The following is a 17,850-nucleotide window of genomic DNA, read 5'->3' as shown; positions in this document are numbered from 1 at the left end:
AGAGCTTCAACTTCCCAACAGTTTCCCTAGTCCTCCTACTTTGGATTAGCAACAGCAGGAGAGGCTAGGGCAGAACCACTGGCTGTCCTAAGGAATAAGCCAACCAAAAGCCACATAAAGGAGTCTAAGGGCATTCATATAGTACCTTGCCCAGGGCCCACCTCAGGTAATCATATCTGCCTGTCTGTTCTCCTTTGCATCTTGAACCACATGGGGGCATGCCTCAGTTCCAAGGCAAAAAGTCAGTGTTTTCTAGTCTCCTGCCACATGGCTGCCCACAAATACCTTACAGGGATTTACTTCTCTTCCCCTGAGCAAGCAAGCGTGTCCCTGTTCTTGGACCTGTTTGTGGAGACATCAGTGGGGGCACACAAGAACATCTCCTCCAGAACACTAAGTCCTGGGAGGTGACCATGACGGTGACAATGAGTGCTCTTGCAGGCCTGCAGGGGCCATAGCGCTGGGGCTGTCCTTGAGCTGGTGGCATGGCTCAGGGACACCCCTGATCTCGGGGTGTCTGCTTTCAAGATGTCTCTTGGTCTTTAACAGGCATCTGATCACATAAATTCTTACTTCAGTATTGTTTAAAATGGAAAACAAACAAACAACCCTTGAAAATAACCTAAATGTCGCCAACAAGAGATAGGCCGGATTTATTACGGTACATTTGGAAGAGGGGGGTCCAGCTATTAGGCAGATGGCAGAAACCAGCAGAACTCTCAAAAGCAAAGCAGCTTAAAGATATTATTTTGAAAGGCTGTGTAATGCTTGGTTATACAGATGTATTATGACTTATTTATCCGACTTCTTATTCTTAAATTGTAAAGTTGTTTTCAGTTATATCTGCTATTACAAGTAATAACCTAATGATCATTTTAACATACAATTTTCTGTAATTTAAAATAATCCCCTCGAGATAGATTCCCGAGATAGACTCCTAGAAGAGGAATTTCTAGATCAAAGGGCATGGATTTTAAGGACCTTGATATGGATTTCCAAAGTGCTTTCCACAATGTTTGCATTGACTTCTCCTCTGCAGTGCATAAAAATTTAATTCCATTCTCCTCAATATTATCTTTAATTGGCCAAAAACAATGTTTTATATTGTTTTTAAGATTTATTTGTGAGAGAGAGAGAGGGAGTGAGTGAGCACATGAGGCAGAGGAAGAGGGAGAAGCAGACCCCCTTGCTGAGCAAGGATCCTGACTCAGGGCTCAGTCCCAGGATCCTGGGATCATGACCTGAGCTGAAGGCAGATGCTTAACCAACTGTGCCACCCAGGGGCCCCTTCATATTGATTTGTTTTATTGATTGATTGATTCATTCATTCATTCATTCATTCATTTGAGACACAGAGAACAGCAGAGACACAGGCAGAGGAAGAAGAGCTCCCTGCAGGGAGCCCGATGTGAATCTTGATCTCAGGAACCCGGGATCACATCCTGAGCCGAAGGCAGATGCTCAACCACTGAGCCACCCAGGCGCCCTCCTTCATATTGTTTTAATTTGCATTTCTTGATGACCAGTTAGGCTCACAATTTTTAATGATTTTTTAAGGTTATTTGTGTACTTTCTGAGAACTACATGTTTATATTTGGGCCCATCTTCCTCATAAGTTTTAGTGTTTTTTCTATTAATTTTTAAAAAAGACTATTTATTTAAGAAATCTGTATACTCAATGTAGAGCTTAAACTCAAGACCCCAATATCAAGAGTCACATGCTCTACCAACTGGGCCAGCCAGGTGCCCCTATTTTTCCTATTAATTTATATAAAGTCTTAACTAGGGCAGTTTGTGCTATTGCACACTGCCCAACCTGCCCACCGGTCTTTGGAAACCATTTGGCTCATTCATTGCAAATGACCACGGCTTTATCCTGAAGAGCTCTACTGCTAATCCCAAAGTAAAGTCCTAGCACATTGTGCATGCACAGAGACCTCATGCAGATTGTGTGTAACAAGAATGTATTTCAAACAGCATGAATAACTCAAATTATAATTTATTTAAAATGTGTCCCACTTGCATGGCTTGATATGTTAAATCTAAAGGAATCAATAAAATACATTTATTTTCTACACAGTGATATAACAAATCTATTTTTATTTAGACCACAGAATTGTAAGTGATTTGTTGCCTTTGAAAAAGGAGAGTCTCAAAGATACTGTACCTATCATTTTGTCAGATTTGACATCAACTGGGCATTTTTGGGGTGTTTGTGATAAACCACCAAAAAGAAGGGCAAGTAAGAGCTTGGCCTGAACACTATGAGTGATCAGAGTGTGAATGTTAGTATTTGTACATAAATGGTGTTTGTGGAGACGTCAAGTGGGAGCATATATGAACATCTCCTCCAGAACACAAAGTCCTGGGAGGTGACCATGACGGTGACAATGAATGCTCTTGCAGGCCTGCAGGGGCCGTAAGGCTGGGGCTCTCCTCGAGCTGGTGGCACTGGCTCACCCTGAGATCAGGATCTGCTTTCAAGATGTCTCATGGTCTTTAACAGGCAACTGAATGATCAGGTAAATTCGGTATTGTTTAAAATGGAAAACAAACAACCCTTGAAAATAACCTAAATGTCTCCAACAGGAGATAGGCCGGATTTATTATAGGATGTGTTTGTTATAAGTGAAGGTGCTAATTTTCATGAAAAATCTTGATTATGAAGAGATGACTTTTAGAACGGAAGGAATAATGCATTGTTCAGGCAATGATTCCAAGGATTTGTGGAACTGAATTAAAAAAAAATTCATTTAAAGTGGACTTGAGGGCATCTGGGTGGCTGTTGGTGAAGCAATGCCTTTAGCTCAGGTCATTATCCCAGAGTCCCAGGATCAAGCCCCATGTCCAGCTCCCTGTTGGAGGGGAGCTGCCCCTCCCACCCACCCACCCCTGCTCATGGGTGCTTGCTCTCTCTCAAATAAATAAAATCTTAAAAAAAAAAAATAAAATGGAGTTGAGGGGGGTAAGGGTATGGGCAAAATAGGTAAAGGGGATTACGAGATACAAACTTTGAATTATAAAATACATAATTCACATAGATGAGAAGTACAGCATAGGGAATATAGTCAGTAATACTGTAATTATGTGGATGGTAACCACACTCACCAGGGTGACCACTGAGTAATGCACAGAATTGTCCAATCACTGTTGTATACCTGAAACTAATACAACATTGTATGTCAGTTATACTTCAATACAAAATTTTAAAAATAATTAATAATTTAAAAAGCAGCGTCAGGGGGCCAGTGGAGGAGCTCTCACATGGAACCATTAGTTGCAGCCCTCTGCAGACCTAAGAGGAGGAGGTACACCTTGTATTTTCCAAGAGGAAGAAGCTCACTTCATGACCCCAGCAGGAAGAAAGAAGATTTTCTCCTGGTTTAGCAACAGCAGCAACCAATGAGGAGTCATCACTGTGGGACCCAGGAAATTTAACAAAATCACCTACCCCTGGACAAGCAGAGCAGGACTGACTCTATTTTGGGCTGCACCTGCCTCGTGCTGACCTGCTTATTACTTAGGGCACTGCCCCTCCCTAGTCAAAGACCAGGGCACACCCTAACCGGAAATCCGGCTCAGAGGACCAGCATGACTGTGCAACTTTCTGCGTATCCCATTGGCCACTGGCCCCTATAAAGTTGCTAAGCTAGTCTCGGGCTCCAAGTCCCTGCTCCGCTGGGTATACTTGGACCCAGGCTGAGCTTGTAAACAAACCCTCGTGTGTTTGCATCGGTGTTGGCTCCTTGGTGGTTTCTCGGATTCGCGATCTTGGGCACAACAATCACTACTCACTCAGCAAATGAGAGGCCAGCACTCCTGGTCTTCTCCCTAGGACTCTGGTCCACAGCAGCCCTCCCATGGGGCCCTTTCCTCCATACAAGCAAACTCCTCTCCTTTGTTCTCGACACCTGCCCACGGTTCACCATGGCTTGCTTGTTCTGCATTGCAATTCCTCTGCTATTCCTAAATAAAGCCACTTTGCTGGTAAAATAACCAGAAGCTTTATTTTCAAGGTCGACAGATCTAAAGCTGAACTCTTTTTTTTTTTTTTTTTTTTTTTAAAGCTGAACTCTTAAGAGTCTATATGATAAACCACAAACTTAGCCCTGAGTATGGGTACCTCCTTTTACTGATCAATTCTCAGGAAGTTTTCTTTCTTTCTTTCTTTCTTTCTTTTTTTTTTCTCTCAGGAAGTATTAAGAGTTGGCTCGGGCAGGTTCTTCTTTCTTTTCCACAGGTACCTGGCTTAAGCCTGCTTTTACAAGTTGTGTACCTAACGGAAATGCATGATGCTTCTTGCTTCCTTTCCTGGTTATTCTTTTCATCATCCTCCTTGGGCAGATGCATACCATAATCATAACTTGGTTTTCACGCAGCTTTTTCTTACCACTTTTTTTCTGAAATAAACACCATCATCATTTTGCTCAGGTAAAAAAAAAATTTGGAGTCATCTCTGACTTTTTCTCCCTCATTCTATATCCAAATGTTGTGGGCATGTGCTCTATATCTGCCGGATGATAATACTTCTCATTTTCTCCCCTGCAACCACCTATCTAAGCCACCACCACTACTCCCCTTTTCTATTGAATATGCTTCCCAACTGTTCCTATGTCCACTCATGCCTCTGGCAGTCAATTATATACTCAGAAGCTGGGCTTGACCTTCTAAAAAGTGAATCAGATCATGTCATTGCCCAGAACAAAACTCTCCCGTGACTTCTGATCATAGTTAACATAAAATCCAACATCTAGGGGCGCCTAGGTGGCTCAGTCAGCTAAGCATCTGCCTTCTGCTCAGGTCATGATCCCGGGGTCCTGGGATGGAGCCCCACATCAGGGTCCCTGCTCGTGGGGAGTCTGCTTCTCCCTCTCTTGCTCACTCTCTCTAATAAATAAAATCTTAAAAAAAAAAATCCAATGTTCATACGATGGCCTGCAAGACCTTCCATGCCCTAACCTTGACTCCTCCTGCTGTTTTTCACGTGCCAGCTCATGGCCTAATGAAGGGCCTCTGCACTTGCTACTTCCCCTCCTTAGAATGTTCTTTCCTCAGATATTTGCAAGACTCTCCTCCACTGCAGTTTGGACTCTGCAAAAATGTTACCTCCACAGAGATGCCTTCCTCCCTCATTCCTATCTCTTCTCCTTTTTCTTCATAGCACTTTTCACCATCTGACTTCATATTATATATTTATGTATTTGTTATTATCTGTGTACTGCCCCCCTCCCCAACTTGTTCACTGTTGTACATACACTCCTACAACAGCATCTGGCCATATCATATGCTCACTAAGTTCACTATTAGTTGAATGAATGCATTTTTGAAGCTACTTATGCTTTGCACTTTTAAGTCTGCATGAATGGAGACTGTATCAGCAGTGGAGTGACTAGATGATAAGGTAGATGAGAGAGTTTCATTTCAAAGTGCAGGACCCAAATGTGCAGCATCATGGGCCATGAATGGAAAGAGGCATCAAGCGAGGCTGTGGAGTTCAAGTGCGTGGGCAGAGAGAGAACCAGGAGAAAGTCCATTTGAAGAACTTTAAAGTTAGGAGCTCAGTTTTTAATTCTACATTTAGAAGATGCCGGAGAAGTGAAGTGGATTTAGATTTATATCATTTTGTTATTGCTTTTGTAGTCATCATTTCACTCAAGAGAATTTGTTAAGCATGTATTGGTATATAGTGTTCTTCTGTTTCACTACAAAACACAAGCCAAAGCAGTATTAGTCAGGAGGATAGCAAAATGAAATGGAATTACTGAATTGAGGAAGCAACAGAATGATGAAGATTAGATCGATACAGCAACGCAGAAGGGAAAAAAGCAAAACTATAAAAAGCAAGATAAATAGAAAACACGAAGATATTAAAAATCAGACCAGCCATATCAAGGATCATTAAAAATTTTAATAGATTAAATTCTATTAAAATACAAAGAATCTCAGATTTCACTTAAAATGTTACAAGCTTTTTATAAGATGTACATCTAAACAGAAAACATGAAGATATTAAAAATCAGACCAGCCATATTAAGGATCATTAAAAATTTAAATAAGCTAAATAAAAAAATTAAATGGACTAAATCCTATTAAGATACAAAGAATCTTAGATTGCATTTAAAAAAGTTATACGCTTTTTACAAGAAGTATATCCGAAACAAAATTCCATAGGAGAGCTGAAAACACAGGGATGGATATAGATGACGAAAAATAAAAAAGCAAGACTTGCAAGCCAAAAAAAAAAAAAAAAAGCAAGCCAAAAAAGCATTAATGGAATTGAAAGATATTTATATTAATATAAGACAGTCATTAAGAGGATATAATAATGATGATTCTTTGTGAACTGAGCAACATAGATTTAAAATTGTAAAGCAAATATTGTTAGAAATATTAAAATTTGAGGGGCCCCTGGCTGGCTCAGTCAGTAGAGCATGTGACTCTTGATCTCAGGGTTATGAGGTTAAGCCCCATGTTGAGTTTAGAGATTAGTTTAAAATAAAATCTTTTAAAAAAAAGAAGAAATACTAAAATTTGATAATGCAATTGACAAAGACTTTAAATATTTAAAGAAATTAAAAGATCAAGTATATAAGGAAAAGGAATTTACTGCAACTTCATACCAACAAATTTGGAAACATAAGCATGATTGAAAATGTCTTTTTAGAAAATCTGAATAAACTACTAAGTATAGGGAGAAAAGAAAGAAAATGTAGTCACAGATTTATCTCTCCCAAATACTCTAAGCCAGTTTCAGGTTATAATAGGTAAATTTTATCAAATCTTCCCAAAAGTTACGGATACTATAATTTTTTTTTTGTTATTCATCTGTTCCAGATAGTATAGGGGGAAAAAAAGAAAGAATTTCAATTCATTCTAGAAGGCTAGAATAACCTTGATCACCAAATTGGGCAAAGACATAGAAAGGAAACTGTAAACATAGATGCAAAAATGCCAAACAATGCATGAACAAATCAAATCCAGCAAGCAATTAAAAAGTTTAGTATACAGGGAGACATAAAATGATGAAATCTATTATGAGTGAAATATATGTAAAATATTTATTTATTCTTAAAGATTTTATTTATTTGAGATACAAAGAAAGCATGAGCATGGGAAAGGTTAAGGGAGAGAGGGAAAAGTAGGCTTCCTAGGCAGGAAGCCTGACACGGGGTTTGATCCCAGGACCCTAAGATAATGACCTGAGCAGAAGGCAGATACTTAGCCTACTGAGCCACCCAGACGCCCTTATATATAATTTCTTTAAAAAGATTTATTTATTTGGGGGAGAGAGAGAGAACATGTGTGCATGGGGAGAGGGTAAAAGGAGGGAGAAAGAATCTCAAGCAGACCCTCTATTAAGCATGGAACCCCACGGGGGCTCCATCCCAGGGCGCTGAGATCATGACTGGAGCCCACATCAAGGGTCAGTCAGCCACTTAACCAACTAAGCCACACTGGTGCCCCTAATATTTTGCTTTTGTTTTTTTAAAGTAGGCTCCCAAAATGGGGTTTGAACTCACAACCTTGAGATCAAGACCTGTGTTGAGATCAAGAGCTGGATGCCTAACCAACTGAGCCGTATACATTTCCTAATAGAAGAATGATGGCAGGGGAAACCTGCCCTCTGAAATATCAACATTTACTATAATAAGAGTACAATAATTAAATATGGCATAGGAAGAAATAAAGAATCAAACAGAATAAATCAGAAACAAGTCGGTTCATAGTGCATTTGATAAAGATTAAATTTCAAATTAGTGGGGAAACGAAGGCAAAATAAAGATTTTTTCTCTGCTCTTTTTTTAGTTGAGGTATAATTGACCTATTAGTATCATGAAGGAAAGGTTTAAACACTAAATAAATTAATTAAACTGCAAAAACACCAGAAGGAAGTCTAAGAGGATATTTTTATAATTTTTATAATTTACTTCTATGAGGAAGGCTTCTCTCTTGCAAGACACCACCCAGAACGCATAAAAGGTTTTTGATTTAGCTATGGACAAAAATGTAAGCTTCTGTTCAATGGGAGATACCATAAATAAAAATTAAAAATGACCATCTAGAAAACACATATAAGAATAAAAATAATAAGAGCTGACATTAATATAGGTGTTATAATCTGTCAGGAATTATGCTAAGCATTTTACATAAATTATTTAATTACAAGTGATAAGTGTCATTATTACTACTATTATTCTGTTTTAGAGATGGGAAAACCGAGGCTTTGAAAGGTCAAATATATACTACCTGGGTTAATATTTGTCGTTGGCATTTGTTGCTTTGCATTGTTCAAGACATCCATTCTCTGGCCCCATCACTCCTTGGACGTGTGAACAAAGTCAGCTAGAATCTTTTTGGCTTTGGTGCTAGAGGAGAATGGACCTTTGGGTCTAGAAAGCTTGAAGGATGTGATTTAAAGTTTCCGGTGGAAAAATAAAATAAAATAAAGTTTCCGGTGGCCGTCAATGTTTCTGTCTACATAAAGTAAACTTAACTGATGGAATCATAGAATAGATTAGCAGAGGCGAAAGATAAATGGAGAAAGGTCTTGACCTAATGGTTTGGGTCCCTCAATCCACTTGTGCCTGAATTATGGCAGTCAGTAAATTCCATCTCAAGCTAATGTGGATGGGTTATCCGACCTGTAGAATACAATATCCACAGTATATAAAGACCCCATCTATTACTTAAGGCGAAAAAAAGACAAATCAGTAGCACAATGGACAAAGCATGTCATTAGAAACTCTATGAAGAAGTAATAGTGGGGGTTAATTCTAGGACTCTTGTCTGGGGAGGCCAAGCCTCTCTGGTGGAGGACCACACACAATTTTTATCAGTTCCTCCTGAGGACTCCCCAGTGCTAAGAGCTACATAGTTAAGGACATCCCATCCATAGTTAATGTCCAGCTAGAAGTACAGACAGTTTATTGTGGGATCATTTCTGCCTTATTATATGGACTTCTTGTTTGGCTCTATGAATTTAAGAGGTAATATTCCTTAAATGTGTACTTAGAAAAGATGAGAAATCATTAATGGTTTATTGTTTCTGAAATACTGAAGAACTGAGAAAAGATTCCCCCCCTTCTTGGCTTCTGTGACAATCATGGAGGTGTGGGGCTGTAAGTGTGTTACAGATGGGGCATGGGTCATTAACTGGCTCTTTACTGCAAGGTCTCTGCCTGCCCTCCCAGGTGGCTGGCTGCACAGTCTGTAATGAAGCTGACAGCAATTGGAGGCACGATTTTTCTTCCTTAATGCATGGCTTCTTTGGAATACAATCAATTAAAGAGTTTTATTTTATTCCATCTCTACAAATTGGCTGTGGGATGATGCTTCTTTGTTGTTGAAAAAAAAGTCCCTGGATGGATATAGAGCAGCAAAAAGAATGTCACCACTGAGTATGTGACATAAATTGGGCAAGTGTCACATACTGTGACAATTTAGGGTAAGAGTTTACTGAAAACCTCCTCTGTGCTCAGTGTGGAGGGCTCAAAGCGAGTAGAAAACATTCTTTCCCTCAAAAAGCTTTCAATCTAGCTTGAGAGAGAAGGAAGGGTACAGGGAAGGGACAAAGATGGACGAGTATGATCAGGGAAGTGACAGAGCTTGTTCTGGAAGTGGGGATTTCAAAAGCCAATTTTGGATACGTGTTCCTTCAGGACAGGAAGGAAGAAGTTTAAGATAAGTACAGGTGTATATACACCTGCACGATACCGACATCAAGTTCATGAACCAATACAGGTTCATTTTGTCTCTTTAAACATGATGTGTTGACCTCAAAGCCATGATAATCTGTTAGCAAGGTATGCCTGGTTCTACTAAAAGGAACTAGAGCTCCTTGAAAACTCTTATTCCATGGGCATGACGCAGAAAAATTTCAGACTAATGAAGACTAGTCAAAATGGCACAGAACAAGTCTGAAAAAGCACTGCTGATTAAATTTGGGAAAAATTTTCACACCAAAAAAACTAGAACTGCAATGCATTAAAACACAGCAAACATACAAAAATCCACGAATTCATACTGATACTGAAAACATTTTTTTCACAGTCACATTAGAGGTGGCTTTAGGGAATCAATTTATTACTCTAGTAAAGGGAAGGAATCCAGCATTTATCCTGCCTTTCCAAACATGAGAGGAAATTCTCCTCTAAGAATTGTGGCTAATACATGTCGAAAGAATGAAAACATTAGAATACCACCATTTAGGAACCCCTAATGAGAAAATCATCCTAGGCAATGGTTGTTAATGTCTGTTAAAATTGTAAGGTGAAATGACGTCTGAGAGTTGTTGCCCACTAAAAAAAAGAAATGGAGGTATAAGATAGATCAAAAAGGACAGCAGAATGGAGAGAACAAGATGATGGACGTAATGGCAGTTTATGATACTATTCTCCTACCTTTGTGAATTTTTGAGAATTTCCATGATAGAACTTAAAAAAAAAAAAAATCCTGCTTCCGTTTTTCCTCTATGAAGTCTTTCCTGCTACAGAGTTAGGCAGAGTTGACCCAAGCCTCTCAGCAGTTTTCCAAAATAAAGACAAACCATCTATCTAGAGGAGGGGGCAGGAATTTTGCTAGGTCAAGTGTCTTTGTGGAGCCGGGGACACCATGGGTTAACAGCCTGTCCCTGGCAGCTGAGCAGGGGGCCCCACAGCTGCCAGCAATTAGGCTAGCTGGCAGTCCCCTTAGGAAACTCCTGCTGCCTGATTAGGACTAATTGCTAGCCGGCATCTAAGTCCCCAATCGATAGAAAAGGAAATCCATTAGGGAAAGGCCGGGCAGGGAGAGGCTGCCTTCTGGTCAGTCTGCCTGTGCATGGATATGCAGACATGTTCACCGCTCCTACCTGAGTGCCCCAGATGCACCCCACCTTGCCAGTGTTACTGGAAAAATTACACCGTGAAACTCTCTTACGGTTTCCTCTTGACCCTGATTTTGGCCTACAACTGAAAGATGCCTGTTTCTGCCAAGAATGGCGTGATGACAATGGTTTCTCTGAGCTATAAACAAGGTTCATGAGAGTGTGGCCAGGACACGTGTGCCTGGGAAGCCCAGGATGGGCTTTGTGTAGGTGTGGGATTTCAGCTGTGCTTCTGACTTTGGGCAGTTTGTTCTGTATTAAGTAGACTCAGTTCAGAGACTCTCTGGCAGCCACTGAAAAAAATGTCAGATCCTTGAAATCAGTTTGAAATTTGTGACTGGACAGCAGACGGGAGGGCAGTTTTCACGGGAGCCGTATCAACCAACCATGCTAGGTTCTGAGTGTACAAACATGCGGAGGACCCGGTCCCTACCTCAGGAAGTCCTATGGCCCACTGCAAATTCAAAACCAGAAAGAGAATACAGAAAGACCTCTGGAGGGATCCCTGGGTGGCGCAGCGGTTTGGCGCCTGCCTTTGGCCCAGGGCGCGATCCTGGAGACCCAGGATCGAATCCCACATCGGGCTCCCGGTGCATGGAGCCTGCTTCTCCCTCTGCCTGTGTCTCTGCCTCTCTCTCTCTCTGTAACTATCATAAATAAATATAAAAAAAAAAAAAAAATTAAAAAAAAAAAAAAAAAAAAAAAAAAGAAAGACCTCTGGAAGTGCTTACACAGCAGAAGGGGCAGTATTTCTACTCCCATCACCAAATTAACGTTTCTCATTTTGTTGAATTTCTCATTAGACTGAAACACAGACACACACACACACACACACACACACACACAGAGTTTTCACTTTTAACCTATTTTGGAATTCAACGGTCTGATAATCAAGTATAGATTGTATTATTTGAGAGAATACATTGTGAGCTTACTTATTTATTTTTTTTAGATTTTGTTTATACTAATCTCTCCATCCAGTGTGGGTCTTGAACTCACAACGCTGAGATCAAGAGTTGCAAACTCTGCCAACTGAACTGGCCAAGCATCCCTGTGAGCTCTCTTGAGGTAAATTTCACAAGTAAGACATGGGTCACATCAAGTAAAAGTACCTCCATAGATTATACAACGGCTAGATTAAATTCAACCTGTGAACTTGTTTCTCCCAGAAATAACATGCATCTGAAAACAAGAGAAGAACCAAACCATTATCTGTAACTCTGTACAGGGGCATATTCTGGTCCCTCTTGCACTAAAGTGTAAGAAGTTTGAAAGATATCAAAGTAAAACTACTGTAAATAGAAAAATAAAATCCACAATAATGTGTTCCAAACTAGGTATTTTCCTCAAACGTGATCTAGAGCAACTTTTTAAAGTGCTTAAGAGCATTCATTTGCTTTAAAATCAAGTTTCATGACAAATAATCCATTTATTAAAGAAAGTCAGGTATCAGTAGCTCATTAAAGTCACTGCATTTTATGTATGAAAGTAATCATTAAACTGTGTTTCTGTCAAAATATTCTAAGATTCAGTTTTTCCCAAAGTACTACCATAGTGCTGTTTAGACTTAGGATGACTTTGAACTGTGATCACGTTGCAGAGAGATCCTCGCTCTCAGGTGAGAGCTACAGAAGAGACTAGAAGAGACCTTGGTGGGGATGATTGGGATTGTGCTGCACAGCTTCGTCCCCTTGTGACTGGTAAATTCTTACTATTCTTCTTCTTCTTTTTTTTTTAAACATTTAAAAAAAATTTTTATTTATTTATGATAGTCACACAGAGAGAGACGGAGAGAGAGAGAGAGGCAGAGGGAGAAGCAGACTCCATGCACCGGGAGCTCGACGTGGGATTCGATCCCGGGTCTCCAGGATCGCGCCCTGGGCCAAAGGCAGGTGCCAAACCGCTGCGCCACCCAGGGATCCCTTACTATTCTTCTGTGTTGCTGAACTGGGATGAGGTCACCCTGAAAGTGACAGATGAATTTGAGTGACCTGACTCAAAAAGTCATCATGAGACAAGAACTTGTCACTGGCAAACTCACTTCTTTTAAGGTATTTGTCTTTTTTTTTTTTTTTTTTTTTCAGGGTGTTTCAGGGTGTAAGAAGCCCAATGATAGAGTCAAGAGACTGGCTTTCCAAACTAAAAGGAAAACAAATCTCATTGTTTTAAGCTCAGAAGTCATACTTTGTCCTTTGTCCCAGAAGAAGGCCAGGGAAGTAGGAGCAGGGAAAGAATGTGACCTGTCCGATGTTTGTGATTTACAGAGCAGAGCTGGTCCTGGAACTGGATTCCCCAATTTCTAATCCGATGTTCACCCTCCACCATTCCTTTGATTTTGCTATTTTTTCCCCCAAAGTAGTCTCTTTATTCTTCATTTTCTTTTATTTCCTACTTATTCCTTTTCTTGGTTAGATGCTTTTCGTTTCTTCCCTCTACTTGAGTTCTACCCTTTTCAATTGCATGCTTTTCCTGTTCTCAGGAGTTGCTGGACTGCCTAGAAACTGGGGTGTGAGGCGGCCTTGGAGAAACATTAGAAACTTTGCCCCACCTCCACCCCTCCCCAGGCTTATATACTCCTCTCTCAAATAAGTACATAAATAAATCTTTTTTTAAAAAATGCATACACATTTTATTTATTTCCATTTTAACAGCTTTGTAGAGTGGTCACGGTCCTGATCTTGGAGGAAAAGCTTTCAACTATTCACCACTGAGGAGGCTACCTGTGGGCTTATCCCGTGGCCTTGATTATGTTGACGCACGTTCCCTCTATACCTGCTTTGTCAGAGTGTTTATTATAAATGGATGTTGAATATTGTCAAATGCTTTGCATGTATCTGTTGAGATAACTGCATGATTTTCATCTTTCATTTTGTTAATGGGGCATAGATATCACAGTGATTGATTTGCAGATGGCCACCCTTACATCTCTGGATCAAACCCCACTGGATCATGCTGTGTGATCCTTTTTTTTTGTGTGTGTGTGTGATTCTTTTAACATACAGCAAATTCAGTTTGCTAATATTTTGTTGAAGACTTTTGCATGTATTTCCATCAGGGATACCGACCTATACTTTTTTTTTTTTTTTACGAAGATTTTATTATTTGAAAAAGACAGATACTTTGGCCCAGGGTGTGATCCTAGAGACCTGAGATCAAGTCCCACGTTGGGCTCCCTGCGTGGAGCCTGCTTCTCCCTGTGCCTGTGTCTGCCTCTCTCTCTGTGTGTCTCTCATGAATAAATACATAAAAAAAAAAAAAAAGAAAAGCAATTTTCCGGGCAGCCCCAGGGGCCCAGTGGTTTAGCGCTGCCTTTGGCCCGGGGTGTGATCCTGGAGACCTGGGATCGGGTCCCAAGTCGGGCTCCCGGCATGGAGCCTGCTTCTCCCTCTACCTCTCTCTGTCATGAATAAATAAAATCTTAAAAAAAAAAAAAAGACAGATAGTGACAGAGATGGCAAGAGCGAGCATGAGTGGGGAGGAGAGGGAGAAGCAGACTCCCCATTGAGCAGCAAGCCCAGGGCGGGGCTCCATCCCAGGACCCTGGATCATGGCCTGAGCTGAAAGCAGATGCTTAACTGACTGAGCCACCCAGGCGCCCCATCTAATTTTCTTTTCTTGTGGTTTTCTGGTTTCGACATCCAGGTAATGCTGGACTTCTGAAGTGAGTTTGGAAGTGTTCCATCCTCTTCTGTTATCTGGAAGAAGGACTGGTATGAATTCTTCTTTAGAACCACTTGGTTGGGCAGCCCTGGTGGTGCAGTGGTTTGGCGCCGCCTGCAGCCTAGGGTGTGATCCTGGAGACCCGGGATCAAGTCCCACATCGGGCTCCCTGCATGGAGCCTGCTTCTCCCTCTGTCTGTGTCTCTGCCTCTCTCTCTCTCTCTCTGTCTATGAATAAATAAATAAAATCTTAAAAAAAAAAGAACCACTTGGTTATTTTTTAAAAATCTGGCTACTTTCTTATGATTTCTATTTCCTTATTGATAGTCTCTATTTGATTAGACAGTGTCACTAAAACTTCCTTAATTCTTCAAGCATTTTCTCAGTTCTTTGAATATATTTGTAATTGACTTTTGCCTACTCATCCAACATCTGGCTCCTTTCAGAGGCAGTTTCTGCTGCCTGTTCTTTTTCATGTGTATGGGTCACATTTTCCAGTTTCTTTGCATAACTGGTAAATTTTCTTTGCATAGTGATATTCTCAATAACAGTAACTCTAGTGCTGGCTTCCCCTCCCCCACCCCTCAAGGCCTGTTGTTTCTGCTTATTTTCTTGGTGGTTTGGCTGTATTGTGTTACGAAAATCCATTACCCTCTGCAGCATGCAGACTCTGAAAGTGCTCACCAGAAGGCACAGCCCTAGGCACACAGTCACCTCTCCTGATCTCCACCCTCTTCCTAATAGCTTACCATCAAACTTTCCATTATTTTGGGGAGCACCTTTAAGCCTGAACTTTCTCCTATTCTGCTCCAAATAATGTCGGATCTCTTTGGAGCTCTCTATTCTTATAGCTTGCCTCTCTCCTATTGCTCTGGAGTTTCTCTCAGTGTGGCAGTGCCAGCTTCTCCTGGAGGGACACCCTGTTTTTTAAAGCATGGTGCTGTGTGGGGACAGTAACCTCTGCTTTCCTCTCCTGGCATAAATCCTCTGCACTACAAATGAGCTGGGTTGAGGGCTTTTGAGGCCTGTGTTCTTGGCTGGTTGTGTTTGTTGAATTTCCATCCTGAGTGGGTACTGGGTAGTGATGAAGACCCAGATCTCTCAAGCTTCCTCAATGTCTATTTGGGAGGAAATGAGAAATGCCGGTAGTTTGTTCTTCCTGGAAAGATACTATATCCCACAATGGGAAGCTGGAGAGAGAAAGCCCTATGTTCTTTTCTGGGTCGGCCCCGGGCAGAGCTTCATCATTCTGAGCTGGGCTGAGGAGGAGGGAAAGAAAGCAGCTCATGCCTCAAATGCCACAGACACTCCCTAGTCTCTCAAAGAGATTTAGAAGATTTTCCTGAATCAATGTTTCTTCATTTGCTGTATGCCTTGAACACACTTCCAGACTTTAGACAGTTTTTGTTTTTTTTTTTTTTAAAGCCATGTTTACCAGTTACAGTGAATTCACAAAGGGGAAAATCTGCAGAATTCCCTACACCACTATTCCAGAAGTCACCTCAATGGATTAGATTTTTATTTTTATTTATTTTATTTATTTATTTATTTATTTATTTATTTATTTATTTATTTATTTATTTTATTTATTTTTAGATTAAAAAAATTTCATATTCTATTTAAGACAAATTCTATCTTAAAACTTGGAAGGGACTCTTAATATTACTAAGGTCAACTTCCAATTAACGAAGACATATCTAGGCATCCCTGATTCACAGTCCTTTCTTTTTCTACCTTTTTACCTTTCTTTCTTTCTTTCTTTCTTTCTTTCTTTCTTTCTTTCTTTCTTTCTTTCTTTCATTTATTCATGAGAGACACACAGAGAGAGGCAGAGACACAGGCAGAGGGAGAAGCAGGCTCCATGCAGGGTGCCCAACATGGGACTCGATCCCGGATCTCCAGGATCAGGCCCTGGGCTGAAGGCGGTGCTAAACCACTGAGCCACCAGGGCTGCTCAATTCACAGTCCTTTAATCTTTGCTTGGTGACAACCTATTCATGACTTCCTACATAGGCAACTGGTTTGCTGCTGGACCTAAAATATGCCTGTAATTGGTAATATTTTGAAAGCATCTAAATTGTCTAATCCTTCTTGTATTACACAGTTCTTCAAATATTTGAGGCCAAGCATCAAATCTTCCCTAACTTTTTTCTTTTTAAGTAGTTAACCTTCAAGCTTTCTTTAAATGAGGAAGTTTCTGAACTTGTAAACAACTTAGTCACTTTTCCCCCAATATCTCTCTTAAAACTGGCCTAAATTAAATGCAAACATCTAAATGAGATCTGAGGGATTCAGTGTATGAAACTATTATTTTCAGTACAGATGGGTAGATGTAAATAGATAAATGGATCAGTTGACGTAGATAAATGATTACTTGAATACCTTCCAAAAGACCCGCAAAGCTGAAAGATTTCCTTTTACCAACTAGCATTTTTGGGGCACTTTGTTTAGTATGGCAGTATCATGTCTAGTAGTTCCACAGTAATAGTGGAAACCAAAGAAGTCAGAGGCCAAGTAAGGGGCTTTCTAGGGGAGATTTCCAACCCTTATTCAGATGCATTATTCCTCATGTCAGTACAAGTATACTCTTATTAGCCTTTTATTTGTTCCCTGCATAAAGACAAAGGAAGGATCACAGTGCAAACTACTCACCAAGCTTTCTACGTCTTAGGTAACCAGAGCAGCTCATAAGGAGGCATTAAATTCAACCTGTAACTGTGCTAGAGAGTATTTAGCTGAAAACTCCTTTTGTTTTTCTTCACTATGTCACATTAAAGCATATTTGAAATTTGCATTTGGAGCCAGAATTTTAAAGGGCAACAAGGAGGTTTTCCATTTGTATGTTTTTGTAGTATCGTTGGGAATTATTTTTGAAATGAAAATCAGCAGATATATCGTCCTCTGGTTACCATCCTCCAAGGATTCCTTTTTTCCATATGAATTCAACCTTATTATGGGATAGAATTTTGCCTTGGTGTTTCATCTCTCTCTAACTGCTATTAAATTCCACTATGGGTTATAGGTAAATCCTTGCCTCTAATGTAAAAGATCCAACATTTTCTGGTTTGAATAATCTCAAATGCAGTGAATTCATGTCTGAGAACACCTGATACTTCACTTGCTAGTCTTGTCCATTTTTTGCACCACAAATAGCTTATTACTGGGAGGCAAGGGGGCTGAGTCTTATTTTGTGTTGAAGTAGCAGGGATACCTGGTAGAGAAAAGGCCCAATGGCTCAATGGACAGAACATGAAGAAGAAAAGTTTCAGGAATAGGGCAGATTTTAGGGCAGCACAAAATAGTCTGAAAACCCCAAATTCTCTAAG

Source organism: Canis lupus, chromosome 15 (assembly GCF_048164855.1).
Source record: "Canis lupus baileyi chromosome 15, mCanLup2.hap1, whole genome shotgun sequence".
Classification (NCBI taxonomy): Eukaryota; Metazoa; Chordata; class Mammalia; order Carnivora; family Canidae; genus Canis; species Canis lupus.
Note: the sequence above shows the minus strand (reverse complement) of the source record.